This window comes from Tamandua tetradactyla, chromosome 9, assembly GCF_023851605.1.
Source record: "Tamandua tetradactyla isolate mTamTet1 chromosome 9, mTamTet1.pri, whole genome shotgun sequence".
Taxonomy (NCBI): Eukaryota; Metazoa; Chordata; class Mammalia; order Pilosa; family Myrmecophagidae; genus Tamandua; species Tamandua tetradactyla.
The window spans coordinates 20773292-20793980 of NC_135335.1; the positions used below are offsets into that span (position 1 = coordinate 20773292).

General features: G+C 36.4%; 1 non-coding gene and 3 pseudogenes across 1 annotated transcript; all 4 read right to left on the bottom strand.

Moving 5' to 3' along the window:
• Window positions 1-512: 512 nt before the first annotated feature.
• On the bottom strand, window positions 513-1441 carry LOC143645959 (olfactory receptor 5AK3-like; annotated as a pseudogene).
• A 2254-nt stretch (window positions 1442-3695) lies between these two features.
• LOC143647486 (U6 spliceosomal RNA) lies at window positions 3696-3802 on the bottom strand. The gene has a single exon (XR_013158110.1). It is a non-coding gene; the product is annotated as a U6 spliceosomal RNA (small nuclear RNA).
• An 8081-nt stretch (window positions 3803-11883) lies between these two features.
• Window positions 11884-12746, bottom strand: LOC143645960 (olfactory receptor 5AK3-like; annotated as a pseudogene).
• Window positions 12747-15381: 2635 nt separating this feature from the next.
• LOC143647496 (U6 spliceosomal RNA) lies at window positions 15382-15470 on the bottom strand (annotated as a pseudogene).
• Between the last annotated feature and the right edge of the window lie 5219 nt (window positions 15471-20689).

Below are 20689 nucleotides of genomic sequence, written 5' to 3' on the forward strand. Positions count from 1 at the left end.
AGTGACTAGGTACATCTCTCTTTCTACAATAGAATGCTTTTTAAAGTAATTGATTTATTCCATTTTAGTAAAGTTTGTGCAGAATTGGAAGAGAATTTAAAAGAGCTTCATTGTAGATGATTAAGGGAACTTGGAATTCATGGCAAATAATGAGACTTTAATATCCACTAACTACTTTAAATATATTTTAAATGCAAATGAGTGCTTCGAGTCTTTAAGAATATATTTGAACTATAAAATACTTGTCAACATTTATATGTGCTTTGAGTATTTAGTCTTGGTAAAGCTCTTCTTCCTCATGGGTAATATTGATAATGTTCCAAACTATATTCCTAGGAAAACTTGTTCCAGGATATCTGTTACTATATTCCCCAAGTTCTTAGATCTTATATGTTGAAAGATGTAAACTGATTGAAGGTGAGAATATGTTGACAATCTAAGAAACAATACATTGTATTAACACATGTCTACTGGATGCTTGAGGTGACGAATTTTAATAATTTGCATCCAAATTAGACGTACTTCTTGCCTATCACTTTTAGAGCTTCTTTTACCTCCTTATTTCTCAAACTGTAGATCAAGGGGTTCAACATGGGAATCACAATACCATAAAATATGAGGCAACTTTCATGTTGTTCTGGGAATTATTAGAATGAGGCTGTAAGTACATGTAAGAGAGGGTTCCATAGAAGATGGTGACTGCTGTCAGATGGGAGGCACGTGTGGAGAAAGCTTTTTTCTTTCCTGCAGTAGAAGACATCTTTAGGATAGTGACCAGGATATTTATGTAGGAGAAGCTGATGACCAGTACAGTGGACATCAAGTTAAAACCCACGAAAACTGTTAGAAGCATGATGTTGATGTCGATTTTCGAACATGACAGGGCAAGTATTGGGGGAACATCGCAGAAAAAGTGATTGATGGTATAAGACTTGCAAAAGGACAGTGAAAATGTAAATCCTGTGTGTATGGAGGAATTTATTGAGCCCATCACATAGGAACCAGCTGCCAGTTGGATGCAGACTCTTCGGGACATGACTGTGGGATAGCGGAGAGGATAGCAGATGGCTACATACCGGTCCACTGCCATAGCAGCCAGGAGATAACAGTCATTTGTTGCAAATGTTGCATAAACCCATAATTGCACTGCACATCCCATGAATGATATTGATTTATTTCTTGATATGAAGTTTTACAACATCTTGGGAGTGATAGCAGAGGTACAACAGATATCAACAAATGCCAAATGTTGTAGGAAAAAGTACATGGGTGTCTGAAGTCTGGAATCTGCTTTGATGAGTAGGATCATTCCAATGTTACCCACCATGAAGGTCATATAGAACAGTAGAAATACAATGAAGAGGACATGGCGATATCTGTGTTGGGCACCAAATCCCAGAAGAAAGAATTCAGTCACTTCAGTGCCATTTCCATGTGTCATGGCTGCCAGTGCCTGGGAATGTCCAAGGAAAGAAGGGAGATCTTTGTAACTTCTCAGATGTAAAATGCTCTTAAAGTTTCATGACATTTTTTTACTTGAATTTTCATGGCAAATATTCACAATGAGGCTTATTGCTTTTCAGAGTTTTTGTATTTTCTTGATTTGAAATCACTGAGTAAGCAGGTATAGTTCAGCCATGGATTCATTTTCAATATTAAGAATATTTTCATAGAAGAACATTGAATTCTAATATGTGTTGTTCTGACAAACATAGATGAACACTTTCCCCATCATCTTAAACAAATATTCATATTTGTATCAATTAATATGCAAATATGATTATGTACCTTTTACAAAGACTTGCAATTTTTCTCAGGTATTTGCCATGTTACTCCAGGTCCAAATGCATGAAATGAATAGCCTTAGTTATAGACGAATTCCCTGTGAGATATTTTTGAGGTCCACCTGTGCTTCAAAGCTACTTTTAAGAGTGTCTTTCTTTGTGCTACTGTCCTTAACACATCTAGGTGACACTTTTACAAGCCAGATAGATGTATATAATATATCCATTTATATATATATATATATATATATATATATATGCCAATATGTACACTTCTGAGTAAAAGTCTTACATGTCCCATTGCATTATTTTTCTTTTTGGCTATAATCTAGTTGTGAGAAAATCATCTTACGACAAGTTCTTTGTTTTTTACTTCTGGAAAAACTACCTCTGTACCTATGATGTGTGCTGCTGACATGATTTCACAGATGATTTTTCAACCTCAAACTCTCTGATGTCAGTTTCTTAGTTCTTAAATCCCATTCTAAGTTGCTATCACTGCTCATTGTGGAGCACTGAGTCATGGACTCTTAATAGGACACAGCTCACCTTGCTGCTCATTAACATAGGTCATTTGTTACACACACAAAAACTCACCAAACTTATAGTCACACCTGCAATAATATTATAATCCTGTATAATATAATTCTACCATAATATTAATTCTGCTCAGTGGAACATGGCAAAGGTGATGTATGTTATTTCAAGGCTTAATCACACTCCTCAGCCAGCCAAAACAATTCCATTAAGACTTTCAATTCCATTTCTTCCTTACGTGTTGGGTAAATACTGCACTGGGGGAAATTTGGAAGCTGTATTTTAGATGTGCTATATGATTTAGAGCATGCCCTGTTAAATTTGAACTTCAGATATACTACAAATGATTTTTTTAATTGTGAGTATGGTCTAAATATCACATGGGACACACTTATGTGTGAAAAATTATTCACTGTTCCTCTGAAACTCTTAACTAGTCATTTTTCATTTATACTTGCTAAGTGACAACCTTACATGTATTGCCGTGGCTATCTTCTTTAGGCTGAATTCCTGAAAGATCATGGACCAGAGTGTCCTACCTGCAACCCCTTTCCTCCACTGGATATTTTAGGCACTTATTTAAGTAGAGAAGTCATAGATTTATAGCAAAGTCAATGTAAAAAATACAACGTTGCCAAATAACCCTGTATTGTTGACACTTTGCAATAATGTGGTACCATTTTCAAAACTGACAAAAGAATATTAAGATGTTACCATTAACTACAGCCCATAGTTTAAAATAGGTGTGCTTTGTCCCCTATACACCCTATTATTAACACCTTGTAATGGTGTCATACATTTATTATAAATCATGAAAGAACTGTCTTATATTTATATTAACCACAGTCATTGTCTACATCAAAGTTCTCTCTGTTATAATGTTCCATGTTTCATCTTCTAACCTTCCTTCTAGTAACTTACGGGTCCCCAAAGTTCACCTTTCAACTACATTCACACACACAATTGAGCACGCACAATAATGCGCTGCCATCACCACTATCCATTTCCCAGCATTTACAATCAACCTAAATGGAAATTCTGCACAGAATAATCTACAACTCTTCTTTGTTTAAACCCATTCAATCCTCTGGTAACCCACATGCTAGATTCTAACTCAATGAATTTGCTTAGCTTAATTAGTTCAAATCAGTGAGGTTATATAATATTTAACTTTTTTTGTCAAGCTTATTTCACTCAATACAATGAATTCAAGGTTCATCGATGTTGTTGCATGCATCAGAATTTCATTCCTTCTTGTTCCTTAATAATATTCCATATGTATATATATATGTATGCCACATTTTGTGTATCCATTCATTGGTCAATGGACTCTCGGGTTGCTTCCATCTTTGGGCATTTGTGAATAATGCTGCTAAAAATATAGAACACTTCAGAATTTTCATGTCATTTTTTGTGCAGGGACCATGCTGACTTTCTCTGTGTGGTTCCAACTTTATTATATGTGCTGACAAATCCTGCAACCTCCATTAGATTTTCTGTGATTGGAAAAACTATTGTGATAAGTCATGGAGATTTAAGGATTATTTATTATAGCAGCCAGTCTTATTTTAACAAATACTCATTGAATTATGTTTTTGAATATTCATAAATTACCTTGAGCCTCCTGTCACATGCAATTTATAATATTGCTAATGTAAGAACTCAGCTCTGTGAGTTGTGAGTCTGTTGATTGGTTCAGAATGCACCATTTAGTAAAAATAATTAAAAAGCATTATTGATACATGTCAAAATGTTTTCCCAACTTCCACTCTATATCCTGAAATACTGTAATGTTTGTGAATTTTGCACAGTTATTAAATTAAGCATTTAAAGAAGACCTCTAAACCTAACCAGTATTACTGGCAAAAATAGCATCATTAAGTGGCAATTGTACCTGGGTTGTGTAGCTACAAAATAATAGAGTCAATTCTATGCAAGTTATTCAACAAAATATTGATATTTTACCAGAAACTTTACATCTAAATGAGTATTGTCCAAAGTGCTTTGGATGCAGAATATTTAACACTAGCAATTAGTGCTGTTAGCCAAATAGTGTTTGAGAATTCTTGTTTGGAGTTGTTTTCAGAATGTCTTGAATAGAAATCAGTTGCGCAATCATTTAATCCTTGAGAGGTATTTGAAAAAATGTGGGCACAAAGTTGGCAAATTTAATTTTGAAAATCCCTTCAACCTTCTGCACCAGGCTGAGTAATATAGAAGACAGTGAGAAAAACAAGACTATACAGAACACCTGGAAATGTTACCTAACAATATTGTAAAGATTATTGTAAAGTAATACCAGGTTCACAAGTAGGTAAGGAAATTGCTTATCAGCTGCAGATTGAAAAGGAACTTGCAAATCAGTGTGGATGGTCTGGGATGAGGCCTGCTCTGCCTGAAGGACTTTTTCCATGAAGGAAATATAGATCTTGATTTAAAGAGCTATATGGGGGGTGGGGAAGGATGTCTTAGATACACAGCGTGCATGGACTCAAATATAGTTCAGACCCTTGAGGGTTACCAGCTTGGTAGAAGAATGTCTTAAAAAAAATCTCTGATGGGTTGCAATACAGTTGCAGCAACAATGAAACCAATGTGCCCACCTCAAGGACCCATGTTGAAGGACTTAATTCATTTAGATATTTAGACATATGAGTGCAGGTGACTTTGATCAGGAAAGTGGTTCCAAAATTCAACAAAGCTCTATTACAATAAGTTTTATTTAAAAGAAGTTCCATCTGCTTTACAAGATGTTAGATACACAGGGATTGTTTTTTAGGGTTAAGAAGTGTCCATTTGGTCACACCCCCCCCAAAATTTAAGCATCTGATAAGTTGAAAATAATGTAAAAAAAATTTATTTTTACATTATGAAAAAAAAAGAGACTGTAAAGTCTTTTATCCAGGTGAATTAAGTGGCATTCAAACTCTTCAAGATATACTCAGTTTTTAGTTTGATTTTCTATGATCAATGTCAAAATGAACAGTGTACAAATGGAGATGCAAAGCAGATACTGTGGTTTAATTTAAGGAGATATCTCACCTGGTTTAAGGATCTAGAAACCTTTTTAAAAGTAAGTGTCAGGTGCACGGGTGGTTCAGTGGTAGAATGTTCGCCTTCCATGCAAGAGACCCGGGTTCGATTCCCAGACCACGCAGATTAAAAAAAAAAAAAAAAAGTAAGTGGTTTTTAATTTGACTCTAGACATATGTCTGTGATTTTACCAGCTGGAGACTGTAATACCAGGAAAGACACCTCCAAATTGAGAAGGTAACTTGAGCGAAATCATGGGGATGTTGCCCCACTAGCTGAGGGAGAGAGGCAAAGTGGACCCACGTTTTTTATAATTAAGGCAACGTTGCTCTAATTTGCGGTAGTTTCTACATTGAACCACAGAAAATCTTCAGAGATAGTCTTAACGAAACAAACATTGATTCTAGACCTGGTCTCTCTTTACTCCAATCTGGTAGCTGGTTTTTAAGGCAAATTATTTCACTAAAAGCATGTAATGGCTATCAACAATATTTGAGCCACTGCTTTAGGTTTTGAATGTCTGAAGTGTTCCTAACTCACCCTTTTTGCATGTTTGCTACTCCATTTCCACTTCGGATTTTCTGTAGGTGAAATGCTGCACAAAACCAAAGATAACCTCCCTGGTGAATTTCTCCAACTTCTGTTCTTGTATTTTCCTTCCAGACACTACAGAAATGTATGTCTACTTAGAAAGAAAAATACAATAGGAGTCCCTTCTTTAAAGTCGTATTCATTGTAGAATATTCCTTTCTATACCTGCTGCAGGCTGGTGCATTCCAGGGTGATACTGTTGCATCTACTACAAACAGTGGATATTTTTATTGTTCTGGTATCAGGACTTATTCTCAAGAGAATTTCAGACTCTTGAGGCTGGTTTGAGGGCATAGAGTTGAAAGTCTCAGTTGAGACTTCTTTCCTTTTTTACAATTTAAAAATTTTCTCCTTTGGGATAATACCTTGTTTGCATTCATGTGCTTAGGGATGATCTCTGGTTTCATGGGTTTAAGGATTTGAATCATTCCTTCACTTATCCAATTAGTATTTATGAAGTGCTCATTGTGTTTGAATTTGTACCCTGATTATCTACCAAGTACCAGGCACTGTTCTGGTTGCACTTTGATGGAACAAATGCTGCTATGCCAGAAGGCAATCCAGGCTGAACCTTCTGGTGGTAATCACAGCTGCTCCCCACGTGTCATCCCATCAACCATCCCACCGTATTTTGACCACTGACACTTCACAGTCACTCTCGCCCCAAGTCTTAAGTATGCCTAAGAGGAAACTAAAAATCTCATTTTTGGACAGGCAACAGTGGCTCAGTGGTAGAATTCTCACCTGCTATGCCAGAGACCCGGGTTTGATTCCTGGAGCCTGCCCATGCCAAAAAAAGAAAAAATCTCATTTTTAAAACTAATGAAGGCTTTGCTTTTTCTTCCTCAAGAACAATGAAGTCCCTATTCGAATGCTTCCCTAAAGCCCAGTTACTTTTATTTCTCTTTCATATGCTCCCTACTCTCCACCCCAATTTTCCTTGCCTTACTTCATAGTAAGCTTGTTACTTCGGCTCAGGATTATAACTGTAACCTCCTAAATGACCTCCTTCTCACAAGTCTCTCCGTCTTACTAAAATGCACATCTGCTGTTGCGTCTTCCTGGACTAAATTCCATCAATGACTCCCCACGGCTTTCAGGATAAAGTTCAAACTCCTTGGCCCAGAATAAAAGACCCTTCACCATTTGCACACTGCTGTCAGCTCCAGGCTTAACAGGGCAACGCTGCCACTCTCCAAAGGCATGCTGTTTTCCAACTCTTGCTCCAGAGCTCTAGAGGTCTGCATGAAAACTCTTTTATTTGGCCTTGCCAAAGTCTCAACATAATGTTTTTCTAGCACAGAAACCTCTCACATCATGGGATCTACAGAACCTTAAGTTCAGGATGAGAGCTGCTCTCATAATAAAGCTTGGACATTCTTCAGTGCCCTTTTGGTTCTGATCCCCACCTTTCAATTCCTTCAATAAATATATTGGAGCAGCATTCTCGAAGATGTTATATGCTGCTTCTAAAACTGAAAAGTTCTACCGAGCATTGTGCCTCTTTCTTAGTGGTAGGAATTGTAAACTCTAATGTCTGATTAGATATCTATATCTAATATTCAAACTATCCTTAGTGAGTTTCTCTTTCAGTACTTTCAGATCTGATATGGTAGAACTGACAGTTTCATAAACTATAGCAGCATCAGAATCTCCTGGGAAGCATTAAACATTCCCCATTTTAGATGTACTGAACCCAAATCCATAGAAATTGCTTCAGAGATATATGTTCTTCTAAAAAGTCTGAAGTCAGAGGTACAAGGGTAGTTCAGTGGTAGAATTCTTGCCTGCCATGTGGGAGACCTGGGTTCAATTCGCATGGTTCATGCACTTCCCTAAAACCAATCAAACAAACAAAACAAATAAAAAACGAAATGAACAAACAAAAATTCAATAAATGGTGTTGCAATAATGGGATACTCACATGAAAAAATAATGAAATGTCACCCTGCCATACAAAATACAAAAAAAAAAGTCCCCAGGTGTTCTAGTTTGCTAGCTGCCGGAATGCAATATACCAGAAACGGAATGGCTTTTAAAAAGGGGAATTTAATGAGTTGCTAGTTTATAGTTCTAAGGCTGAGAAAATGCCCCAATTTAAAAAAAGTCTATAGAAAGTCCAATCAAAGGCATCCAGGGAAAGACACCTTGGTTCAAGAAGGCCGATGAAGTTCAGGGTTTCTCTCTCAAGTGAGAAGGCACATGGCGAACACGGTCAGGGCTTCTCTCTCGGCTGGAAGGGCACATGGCGAACATGGCATCATCTGCTAGTTTCTCCTGGCTTCCTGTTTCATGAAGCTCCCCAGGAGGCATTTCTCTTCTTCATCTCCAAAGGTCGCTGGCTGGTGGACTTCGGCTTCTCGTGGCTATGTCGTTCTGCTCTGCTCTCTCTGAATCTCTTTCTCCAAGATATTTCCTTTTTTATAGGACTCCAATAAACCAATCAAGACCCACCCAAATGGGTGGAGACATGTCATCCCCTAATCCAGTTTAACAACCATTCTTGACTAAATCACATCATCCAGGGAGATGATCTCATTATAGTTTCAAACATACAGTATTGAATAGAGATTATTCTACCTTTATGAAATGGGATTTATATTAAAACATGGCTTTTCTTAGGGGGCATACTTCCTTTCAAACCAGAACTCCAGGTGATATTGCTGCAGCCAGTTGTTTAGTATTTGAATACTATGGACACTGTCCATATGGTCACTTCATTTGTGTATTATTTACTAAAAAATCTACTGTGGGTAAGACTTAGTACAAGGTATAGTGGAGCAACAAATTTTGATACTTGGGGTCTTCTTAAATGCATGACTGCTTCACACCTCTTTAAACCTGTTATCATTAATGCTGAGATGATTGGAATCCAGCTGCTTATTTCCCACTTGTTTATTATTTTCTGGAGCCTTTCTGGGTCATACAGAACAGAAAGTAAGCAGATATTTGACAGCATATGAATATCTGTTAAAGTCGAATTCAAGGAAAGGGAACCACACAAGGTATTTCAAGCAGAAAAAGATTTAATGAAGAGGTTTTTATCTTTGAAAATATTTATAGGTGATGGAGGAATAAACAAGAGGAACACATCAAGCGTGCTGGGATTCAGAGGTCAGGAAGCTGCCTCTCATTTTCTGATGCACATGAGTAGACCCTGGAATTCCCAGTCTGGTGATGGCAACCACATCTAGTCACTTGTGTCGTTTTGCTTTGCTGGCCAGAAAGAAGTCAATCTTTAGCCAACTTTTACTTTCCAAATTTCCTACGAATAAATCTGATTTCCACCCATAACGCTGGGTGGAAGCACATACATTGAATGTACTTCTGAGCTTTCAAAATTCTCTAATTGGGAGAAGAATGTAATGGAAGTTAAAAGGGACAATTCATAATATCTGCCCCCCAAATCACAGAACGATCTAAGTGATTACCATCTTTTAGGAGGATTTCTCCTCCTAAACTGTAAGAGAAGATAAAAAATTCTGTGAGAAGGGAAAAATTAACATACAAAAATAATGGTTGATCTTTGAGCCTCTGGTTCAGGGATTGTTTATCATTCTTCATTCTGGCTTACCCTCCAGCTACCTCTATAGTTGGTTGTCTTGGCTTCTGGGAGCTATTCTAGCCTGTGAATGAGTCCCCTACAACTTAACTCCTCTTTCCTCGGGACTTGGGAAATAGGGTATTTGGGGGGGGGGCAGAAACTCAGATGTTTCATGAGACATGGTCTCTGTTTCAATTATGAGACTCCAATGGTCTTATATATGGAGGAAATAAATGAATAAATGAAGAATGATCCAATCACCTTTGGTCTATGTGGGAGCCCAGGGACTGAGCTGTTGTTCCCTGAGTCTTTGTGAAACTCTAAAGCATGCAGCCGCTTGTATGACCTGGGTCAGTTAATGTTTAAGCTAACCTCTTAACAAAGGAAGAATGCACACATGATCAATGTACTCAAGCAACCAGACCCCTCTCTGTGTAAGATGCTCATCTCTACCTTATAACCCCCTTCCCGGAATCATGTTTACTGTTAACCTATAATCTTTTTCACAAGACCCTTCTGCTGTTTTTGCCTAGGACCCCTATAACCGGCCCTGTTGATTCCTGCCTAGTTGCAGAACATTTTCACGCTGAGGTCTGTACTGGCCAATGTCAGAGCAGCTTGGTTCCCTGATTGATTCCTTTCTTTCACTCCTGTGAGTAAATTCTTGTAATAAGGTTCACGTCTCACTCCATGCCTAGTGCTTTATTTCATTTCCTGGCTGGAAAGGCCCCTGTGGGCCAGGGCAGTCCATATTTGCCTTCCTTCCTCTGGAGCCAAATTGCCTGAAAGAGTAACTAATGAGATGTTTAATAATGGGTAACTATGCAACTTCAGAACTTTACTACTTCACAGTGTAGAAATGAACATAGGCTCTTGAATTTATACTAACTGTTGCTAATTAATCTCAGGACAGGTCCTAGCACATCTGATTCTATGTTTGCATTGGAGATATTGCTGCTTTGGTTTATTTGCTGGAAGGTCCATCTCTTTTTAGGATTTCCAAGCAAAGTACTATGCGACTCTCCATTTTGCTTCATTCCCATTGGACATTGAACATTCTTACATATAGAAAGGGTTTTCTTAAGTGGAACTCAACATTTCTCTAGAACCTAACACAATTCTTTGTCTACTTTTCTAATGACTTTGTAGTAGAATATGGAGGTTCTGGACTTTGAAGGCAAATGAACTCACTCTGGTATAGAAGACCCTTTCTTTTAAAAATAAAAAGTCTTCTTGGAGGAGATTCTATATTGACTTCAGGTTTCATTTTTTCTCTCCTCTTAGAATTTTTGTGGGGTATAATATTGAAAAATGTATCTTTTTCTCTTGCCCAATTCTCCTTTTATTTTTACTTTTAAGTGCATCTTTTTGGTGTGTTCATTAGACCACCTGGTGTTACTTTGATGGGAAACCTGTTCTGTCAACCAGTTAGCATAATATTTGCAATATTCAGTTGGTAATTTCTATTGCCTACCTCAATCTATTTGTCAGTGTTTTCCTAGCAACACTGTTTCTTCCTGATTTAGAGGGCTCATGGCCTCTGTTGGAGTTCCCACTGAGTTTCTGTACATTAAACGCTCTGAACTAACATGATGGGTATGTATCTCATTAACAGATGGCCGCCATTTAGGATTTTAAATCTATCTGCATTCTAAATCTTTCTCTCCATTACAGAAAAAATAGAAAATTGTTGCACCACTCTCCTTTCCCTAGTCTAAGAAAGAGATAGATTCTGAATAAAGAGGCAACTAATGACAGAAATCAATTTTTTCAAGTGTTAAGAAATGCCGTTATCCTGAGAATATAAGGTAGAAAACAGCTTGAGTCATAAAATGCTTTTTTTAAATTAAAATGCTTTCTAAATAATACATTTATTTTACTTTTACATTTGTGCAAAATGGGAAAAGAATTTAAAAGCGCTTCATTGCAGAAGATTCAAAAACTTGGAATTAATGGAAAGTAGTGTACTCTTAATATTCACTATTTAGTAATTTTTAATACTTATGTACAAATAAGAGTACTGTAGTCTTTAAGGATATTTTTGAAATTTATTTGCTCTGTTAAATACTTTGCTAAATGCATACATGGTTTAGATATTTACATAGCCTTGATGAAACTCTTTTGCACAGGCATAAGTATTGAGACTTATTTCTCAATATATTCTAGGGAAAATTAGACCCACGAAACCTTCTCACTATATTGCCTACATTCTTAGATCTTATATATTTTTAAATGTAGCACTGATCAAAGTTGAGAGCATGTTCTCGATTTAAGAAATACTAAATCCTATTAATTCATGTCTATTGGAGGCCAGATGTGTTGCATTTTAATAATTTGGTTCAATCAAGAAGAATGTCTTATCACTTTTAGAGCTACTTTTACCTCTTTATTTCTCTAAGTATAGATCAGGGCATTCAACCTAGAAATCACAATACCATAAAATATGGAGGCAACCTTCATGTTGTTCTAGGAATTATTAGAACGAGGCTGCAAGTACATCCAAAAGAGGGTTCCATAGAAGATGGTGACTGCTGGCAGGTGGGAGGCAAAGTGGAGAAGGCTTTTTTCTTTCCTGCAATAGAAAACATCTTTAAGATAGTGACCAGGATGTATATATAGGAGAAGATGATGACAGACACAGTGAACATCAAGTTGAATCCCACAAAGACAATAAGTAGCATCATGTTGATGTCAGTGTTGGAACATGAAAAGGCAACAATTGAGGGACCATCCCCATAAAAGTGATTGATGTGTGGGACTTACAAAAGGACAGTCAAAATGTAAAACTTGTGTGTACAGAGGAATTTTTTGAGCCCGTCACATAGGAACCAGATACCAATTGGATGCAGACTGTTTGGGACATGACCAGAACATAGTGGAGTGGATAACAGATGGCTGCATACTGGTCCGCTGCCGTGGTAGCCAGGACACAGCAGACGCTGTCTGCAAATGTCGCATAAACCCATAATTACATTACACATCCCACGAATGATATTGATTTATTTTCTGATATGAAGTTTGCAACATTTTGGAAGTGATAGCAGAGGTATAACAGGTATCAACAAACACCAAATGTTCTAGGAAAAAGTACATGGGCGTTTGAAGTCTGGAATCTGCTTTGATAAGTAGGATTGTTCCATTATGTAGGTCATGTAAAGCAGTAGAAATACGGTGACAAGGACATGGCGAGAACTGGGTTGGGCCCCAAACCCCAGAAGAAAGAATCCTGACACTTTAGGGCTATTTCCTTGTGTCATGGCTGTAGTATCTAGGAATGATCAAGAAAAGAAGGGAAATCTTTGAAACGTCTCAAAATTAAAATACTTTTAAAGTTTTATGTCACTTGTTTGACTTGGATTTTCACAGCAAATATTCACAATAGAGTTTATTGCTTTCCAGATTTTTTTTTTCTTTTTTGAAATCACTGAGAAGCAGTTATAATTTAGCCATGGATTCATTTTCAAAGTTAAGAATATTTACAAAGGAGATGACTGAATCTAATATGTGCGGTTCTAACAAACGTAGATGAAGATTTCTCCCATTATATTAAGCAGATATTCATATTTGTACAAATTACTATGCAGCTACGAAGGTATGATTATGTAGAGTTTACAAAGACCTAATTTTTCTTAATTATTTGCCACATAAATCTTGGTCCAAACTCTTGATATTAGTAACCTTAGATAGAGAGGATTCTTCTGTGAGATATCTTTAAGGGTCACATGTATTTTAAGGCTACTTACAAGAGTGTTTTTCTTAGCACATCTAGGTGACACTTTTTATAAGCCAGATAGATTTCATATATATATATATAAATATAATGTATATTTATATATAAATACAGTTTTTATATATATCCATTTATATATATATAATATTTATATATAAATACTCTTTTTTATATATCCATTTATATATATATATGAAATGGTCCAAGTATATATATGCCCATATATATATATCCTTCTGATTAATAGTCTTGCTTGTCTCATTGCATTGAATTTTTATCTTTTGATTATAAACTAGTTGCAACTATATCATCTTATAATGATTTTGTTTTTTTTTTTTTTTTGCTTTTCTACTTTTGGTAAAGCTACCTCTGTGCATGTGATATGTACAGTTGACATAAAAAATTAACGCATGATTTTTCATATACTGCAAACCCTGAACTTTATTTCTCCAGTGTCTCAGTTCTTAAATACCATTCTTTCCTGCTAAACACCATTCATTGTGGAACAGCATGCCATGGACCCTTAGGTGGCACAGGTTGGCTTGCCACTCATTAGCATGTGTCTTTTGTTACAGGCACAGAACTTCACCAAACTTCTAATCACACGCACAAGTGTGCATGGCCATGATAACTCTTCTGCTCAATGGAACATGGGGAAAGTGATGTATGTTATTTCAAGGTTGAATCGCCCTCCCCAGCAATAAAGAACCAATTCCCACAAGACTTTAAATTCACTTTCTTCTTCATTTGTTGGGTGAACATTGCATTGGGGAAATTTAAGAGCCATGTTTTTTTGTTTGTTTGTTTTTTTACTAGATGATTTATAGGACAGCCAGTTAAATTTGAGTTTCAGATATACTATAAATAATTTTTTAGTGTAAGGGTTGCCTAAATATTGCATGGGACAAAAAAAAAAGAAAGAAAGAAAGAAAAGAGAAGGGAGAGTCATAGCAGAGAAGATAGGTTTTAACAAATGAGTATGACTGCTGAATAATTATATTAATATTTCTTTTGGTCTCCACTATCTTGGAACAGGTAGAACAAAAAATGAAAAATCATGGAACTGTAAGTCATACCAAATGTTAAAATCTGTTCCATAACAACTTGTTAAAATGTACTTGGAAATTTGTTGCTTTTCTGTATATATGTTATTTTTCATAATGAAAGAAGTTAAAGAAAGAAAAAAACGCTGCATGGGACATACTTACAGTAAAAAATTACTCATTGTTCCTCTGAAATTCAAATTGAATTATCAATTGCATTTATATTTGCTGAGTGGCTCCCTCAGCCTGGGTTCCTGAATATGACTATGGCCCAGAGGGCCCTGCCAGCATCTTCTTCCTCCATTTTTTTAAATATAATTTTTTATTTTTTTTAAATTAGGAAAATTGTAGGTTTACAGAACTATCATGTAAAAAATACAACATTCCCATATAGCCCTCTATTGTTGACACCTTGCATTAGTGTGATACCTTTGTTAAAACTGATGAAAGAATATTAAAACGTTTCTAACTACAGTCTGTAGTTTACCTTAGTTGTGATTTTTCCCGTATGCCACCCTATTATTAGCACCTCTTAACGTTGTCATAAATTTGTTATAATTCATGAAAGGACGTTCTGATATTTGTAACATTAACCACACTCATCGTCCTCAAGATTCATTCTGCTATACCATCACCTCTTTTATTTTCAAATATTCCTTCGAGTAATTTACATGACCAAAAACTTCCCTTTAACCACATTCACAAACACAATTCAGCGATGTTAATCATACTCACAATAATGTGCTACCATCACCACCATCCATTTCCAAACGTTTACTGCCAAACTAAATACAATTCTGCACAAATTATCAGCTCCTCATTGTCTACTCGCATTCAATCCCCTTGCATCCTATATTCTAGATGCAAACTCTATGAGTTTGCTCATTATAATTACTTCATATCAATGAGATCACACCATATTTGTCCTTTTTTGTCAGGTTTATTTCATTCAACACACTGTCAAGTTTATTCATACTGTCATATGCATCAAGTCTTCATTCATTTTTACAACTGAAAAATATTCCATCACATGAATATACTACGTTTTGTGTATCCATTCATTGGTTGATGGATACTTGGGTTACTTCCATCTTTGGGTAATTGTGAATAATGCTGCTAAAAAATAGAATTCGCCTGTGTCCTTGCTCAGGGGCCATGCTAGCCATCTCTGTATTCTTCCAATTTTAGTATATGTGCTGCCAAAGCCTGCAACCTCCATTAGATTCTGTGATTGGGAATGACTATTGTGATAAGTCACTGAGATTTGGGGATTATTTATTGTAGCACCTAGTCTTATTTTAACAAATACTCATTGCAATTATGTTTTTGAATGTTCATAAATTAACTTGAGCTTCCTGTGACATGTCATTGTAATATTGCTAAGGTAAGTACTACACCTTGTCAGTTGTGAGTCTGTTGTATGGTTTAGAATGCATCATTTAGTTAAAACAAAGCATAATTGATACATTTCAAAGTGTTTTCCTATTCTTTCACTCTTCATCCTGGATGATTGTAATAATGTTTGTGAATTTGAGTAGTTATGACTTCAAGCATTTAAAGAAAGTCTCTACACCTAATTAGTACAATTGGTGAAAATGACATCAGGTGGCACTTGTATCTGGGTTGTGTAGCTGCAAAATACTAGTGTCAATGCTATCTATGTTATTCAACAAAATATTAATAGTTTCCAAAACCTTACATCTAAATGTGTATTGTCCTGTTCAAAGTGCTTTGGATGCAGAATATTTAATACCAGCAATAATACTTTTAACCAAATAGTGTCTGAGAATTCTTGTTTGGTAGCTGTTTTCAGGATATGGACTCTTCTTGAATATTAATCTGTAGTGTAATTATTTAATCCTTAAAAGATATTCAAAACAAATGTGAATACATAATGGGCAGAATTACTTAATTACTTTTGAAAATTCCTTCATCCTTCTGTAATTCAGTAATGTATAAGATGCAAAAAGCACCTGGAAATGCTAGGAAAAATATAGCAATGATGCTGTAAAGTAATATGGAGCTCTCAGGCAAATAGGGAAAATGCTTTTCAGTTGTAGATTGAAAAGGAAACTGTAAACCAGTGCAGAGGCCCTGGGTTGAAGCTGACTTGATTTAAAGAACTAAGTGAGGGCTGGGGAAGGAGTGATGTCTTGGATACACAGAGCGTAGGTGAACCCAGAGACAGTGTAGCCCCTTGAAGGGTTACAAGCTCAGTGAAGAGTGTCTTAGAAAAAATCTTCAATAGACCGCAGTAAATTGCAACAACCATGAAAAAAATGTGCACACCCCAAGGATCCATACTGAAAGGCTACAGTCATTTAGATACATCAATGCAGATGCTTTAAAAAGAAAATGATAAAAAAAAAAAAGGGGGGGGGCAATATGGCTTAGTGATAGAATTCTCACCTGCCATGCCAGAGACCCGGGTTCAATTCCCGGTGCCTGTCCATGCAAAAAAAAAAAAAGAAAAGAAAAGAAAATGGTTCCAACAAAATGCAACAAAGCTCAACAAAAGTAAAGCCATTTTATTTATATGAATGTGCATCTCCTTTACAAAATGTTAGAGAAACAAGGGCTTTAACCATTTTTTTAAGGTTAAAAAGTGTCAATTCAGTACAAAAGAAAAATTGAACACCTGATACACTGAAAACAATGTGCAGAGAGTATAGTATCTACACTGGTGAGAATGATACATTCAGAGTCCTCAGGATACAATAGTAAATTTTTAGTTGATTTCTTTGGGTAAAAGTTAGAGTTTATAGTGTCCAAATGAAGATGTAAACCAAAAATGTTTCATTTTAATTGAAGGAAAGATCTCAACTGGTTAGAGGACCTAGAAACATTTCCTGAAGTAAATGGTTTTAAATTTGACTCTAGAAATATTTTTTGATCATACCAGGTAGAGATTGGAACTGCTAGGGAAGGCAACTCTAAGCAGAAGTTCCTTGAGTAAAAGCATGGTGATATTGCCTCACAAGCTAAGGTTAAGAGGCAAAATGGACTCATGTTTATATGCAGTTTGAATGATATTGCTCCAATTAAAAGCAGTTTCTACACTGACCCACAAGTGACTTTTCCTGGATCCTTCTCAAAAATAGTAACTATAGCAAATCTTGAGGCTAGAACTGACTTCTTTTCTCATAGTGTTAGCTGGTAACTGACATGAATTATCACACTCAAAAAACTCTTATTGAGAATTGACATCGTAGGAGGTATTATTTTAGGTGCTGAATGATTAAAGTATTTCCAAATTACCCCATCGGCAGATGTTGTTCATTCGTTTCCACTTTTGATTTTCTGGAGATGGAGTGCTGCAAAAGCCCAAAGATAGATTTTTTTTTTTTTGGTGAATTTCCCCAACTTGTATTCTTGTAATTTCCTTCCAGACAGTACAGATATGTTTGTCTCCTTAGGAAAAGGACCATAGCAGTTATTTTTAAAAAGTTATTTTTATATCAGAATATCCCCTTCTAAATTGCTGCAGGTTGACGGCTTCAAAGAGGATGTTTTATTTCATCTGCTAAAAATGGGGAGTTTTTTTTTGAAGGCTGTGGAATTATAAACTATTCTCATGAGAATTCCAGACTCAGGCTGAATTGAGAATCTAGGGTTGAGATTCTCGCTCTCATCTTTTTTTTTTTTTTTTTTTTTTGCATGGCAAGCACTGAGAATCGAACCCGGGTCTCTGGCATGGCAGGTGAGAACTCTGCCTGCTGAGCCACCGTGGCCCACCCTGAAATTCTCTTATGAGACAATCTCTTTCTTTCTTTTTATTTTAATTTCCAGTTTGTGTCTTGTTTACTTTCATGAGCTAGGGACCAGTGTTCCAGCCCAGGACGTGTTGTGAACTCTGAAAATGTGGTTTTCAATCCTAGATCCTCTATAATGACTCTCCATGTTTACCAGGATAAAAAATTGAAACTCTTTGGCTCACTACAGAAGGTCCTGCTTAATTTTTCCACTGCTGTCAACTCCAGCCTTATCAAAGGCAATGCCACCATTCTTTGAAGGCATACTTTTTCCTGGGATGTCTTCTGAAACTCTCTGCCTCCTACTCCCTTCCACGCCCCTCCCTTCGCCTTTCTCTTGATTAGTTTATCCTCATCTTTTGACTCTTGGCTCAAAAAATTGTGCATCTGGTCCCTCCCACACCCCTTATAACTTGGATCTTTCTCCCTTTCTTCCCATCTTCAATAGGTGTTTGTCTATAGTTTTTCTCCCTGTCCTAATTACTACTGTGAATCATTTGTTTACACTGGATGGAGAGCTCTTTGATGGAAAACTACCTGTTTGTATTTGTGTAGCTTGTTCTCAGCAAGGTGTCTCATACTAGTATGCATTCAAAATTTCATGCAATCAGGGTGGTACAGTGGCAGGGTTCTTGCCTGCTAGGCCGGAGACCCCGGTTTGATTTCCAGTGACTGCCCATGCTAAAAAACAAAAACAAAAACAAAGACACCCAACTTCATGGAGTCAGTGAATGAACATATTTGAATGAAGGAGGCATGGTGTCTGACAGGGAAATCTAGTCTTTTGAATTTTGGTGACAACTCCTGAGCCCACACAACGCACACCAATAAATGTAATAGTGTTTATTGTAGGTTTTCCATTTTGAGGTATCAAACTAAAATGTCTTGTTCAATCCACACAACAGCCCTATGGGTTGGTACTGTTATATCTGCATTTTACAGATAAAGGAGCTTAGGCTCAAAGAGGTGAAGTGATTTGGCTATGGCCACATTGATAGTACAGGATGAAGGTGGAATTGAAATAAGTGAGTTTAAACGCAGATCAAAGATCTTGGTTACCAGGCTGAGCCAGACCAAAAGACTGATAAGAACCAAAATGAAGAAATCTTCAGTCTTTTTAAGGAAAACTATAAATTCCATGATTCTATGTTCATATGTTCTATGTTAGCACAATAGATGTTATTGAACCCCTACTATGTGCTAAGCACTGTTCTAGACAGTGAAAACACACGAGAAGCAAGAACTCACATTATGATGTGTGAACTTTGCATTCTGCTAAGGAGGGGTTGAGGTGGGGCAGAATGCAGACCAAGAAATCTATCAATCTTGTGTCTGATGCTCCTTATATCCAGTATATGGACAGATGAGTAAAAACTGTGTATAAAAAAACAAATAAATAAAAAGGAAAACAAAGGGTAAAACAAATTGGGTAGATGGAAACACTCCCAATGAAAGGGAGGGGTAAGGTATATGATATGTATGAGTTTTTCTTTTCCTTTTTTTTTTAATGGAGTAATGCACATGTTCTTAAAAATGATCATAGTGATGAATACATAACCATTGATATTGTGAGCCTTCGACTGTATACCATGTATAGAATATATATGTGTGCATATTTCTCAATTAAAAATCTTATGAATGACAAAGATAATTTCTGAAGAAGTAAGTGCTAAAAGGAAAAGAAAATCCAGTTATTTGCTGGATTCTCTGGGCTTCAGAGAATCCAGCAAATAACTATGGAGCATCATATTTTGGATAATTTGCACTGTAGGTACATGGCATATGGGCAAGCCCATTGTTCTTCCCTCAAGGAACTGATAATTTTATTGAGAAGAAAAGGTCAATATAGATTAAAACAAAAAAATAAAATTAAGGCAGTCCAGGGTTGTGCCAAAAAAATAAAAAATAAAATTAAGGTCTCAAAGAGCTCTAAGGAGTTGGTGTAGGCATGTGGAATAAGCCCTAGTTACGATACCTGCTCTACTTTGGTCTCTGTGCATTCATTTTATCATGTGTTAAATGAACAAAAGAGTTAGATTAGAAGAAAACTAAGATTTCACCTAGCTCTGACATTCTAATAGGCTTCATGGCCAGAAGGGAGGTCTGGATGCTCTCAATAATTGAATAATTTAAATAACATTTCATGTATGTCTCCCTTACCAGACTCTAAGCTTCCTTCTTTTAATAAATGTAAAGATATATTTTATTGAGATTGAGATATATTCACACACCGTACACACCATCCAAAGTATCCAATCAATGGTTCACAGTATCATCACATATTTGCACATTCACCACCATGATCATTTTCACAACATTGCATCACTCCAGAAAAAGAAAGAAAACCCCACACATCACAAACTCCTTACCCCTCCCTCTTATTGACCACTAGTATTGCACTCTACCCAATTTTACAATTTACAGTAGAGGTAGGTTACCTAAGACAGTGCAGTATTGTCATATATATGTTCAGTAGAACAGAACAAAACATCCAGAAGTAGAAAATAGTTTGGAATGATGGAATCTCTCTGGTTGAGATTAGCTGCTCCCTGGTTAGGATTCCAAAGCTGTGTGCATGTCCCCCAATATAACTTTGAGAGAGCAGGTGTAGTTGGTCTCCCAATTCCTTACTTCTGCAGTCTATAATCTATAGTTGAGGCAGAATAACTAAGGCA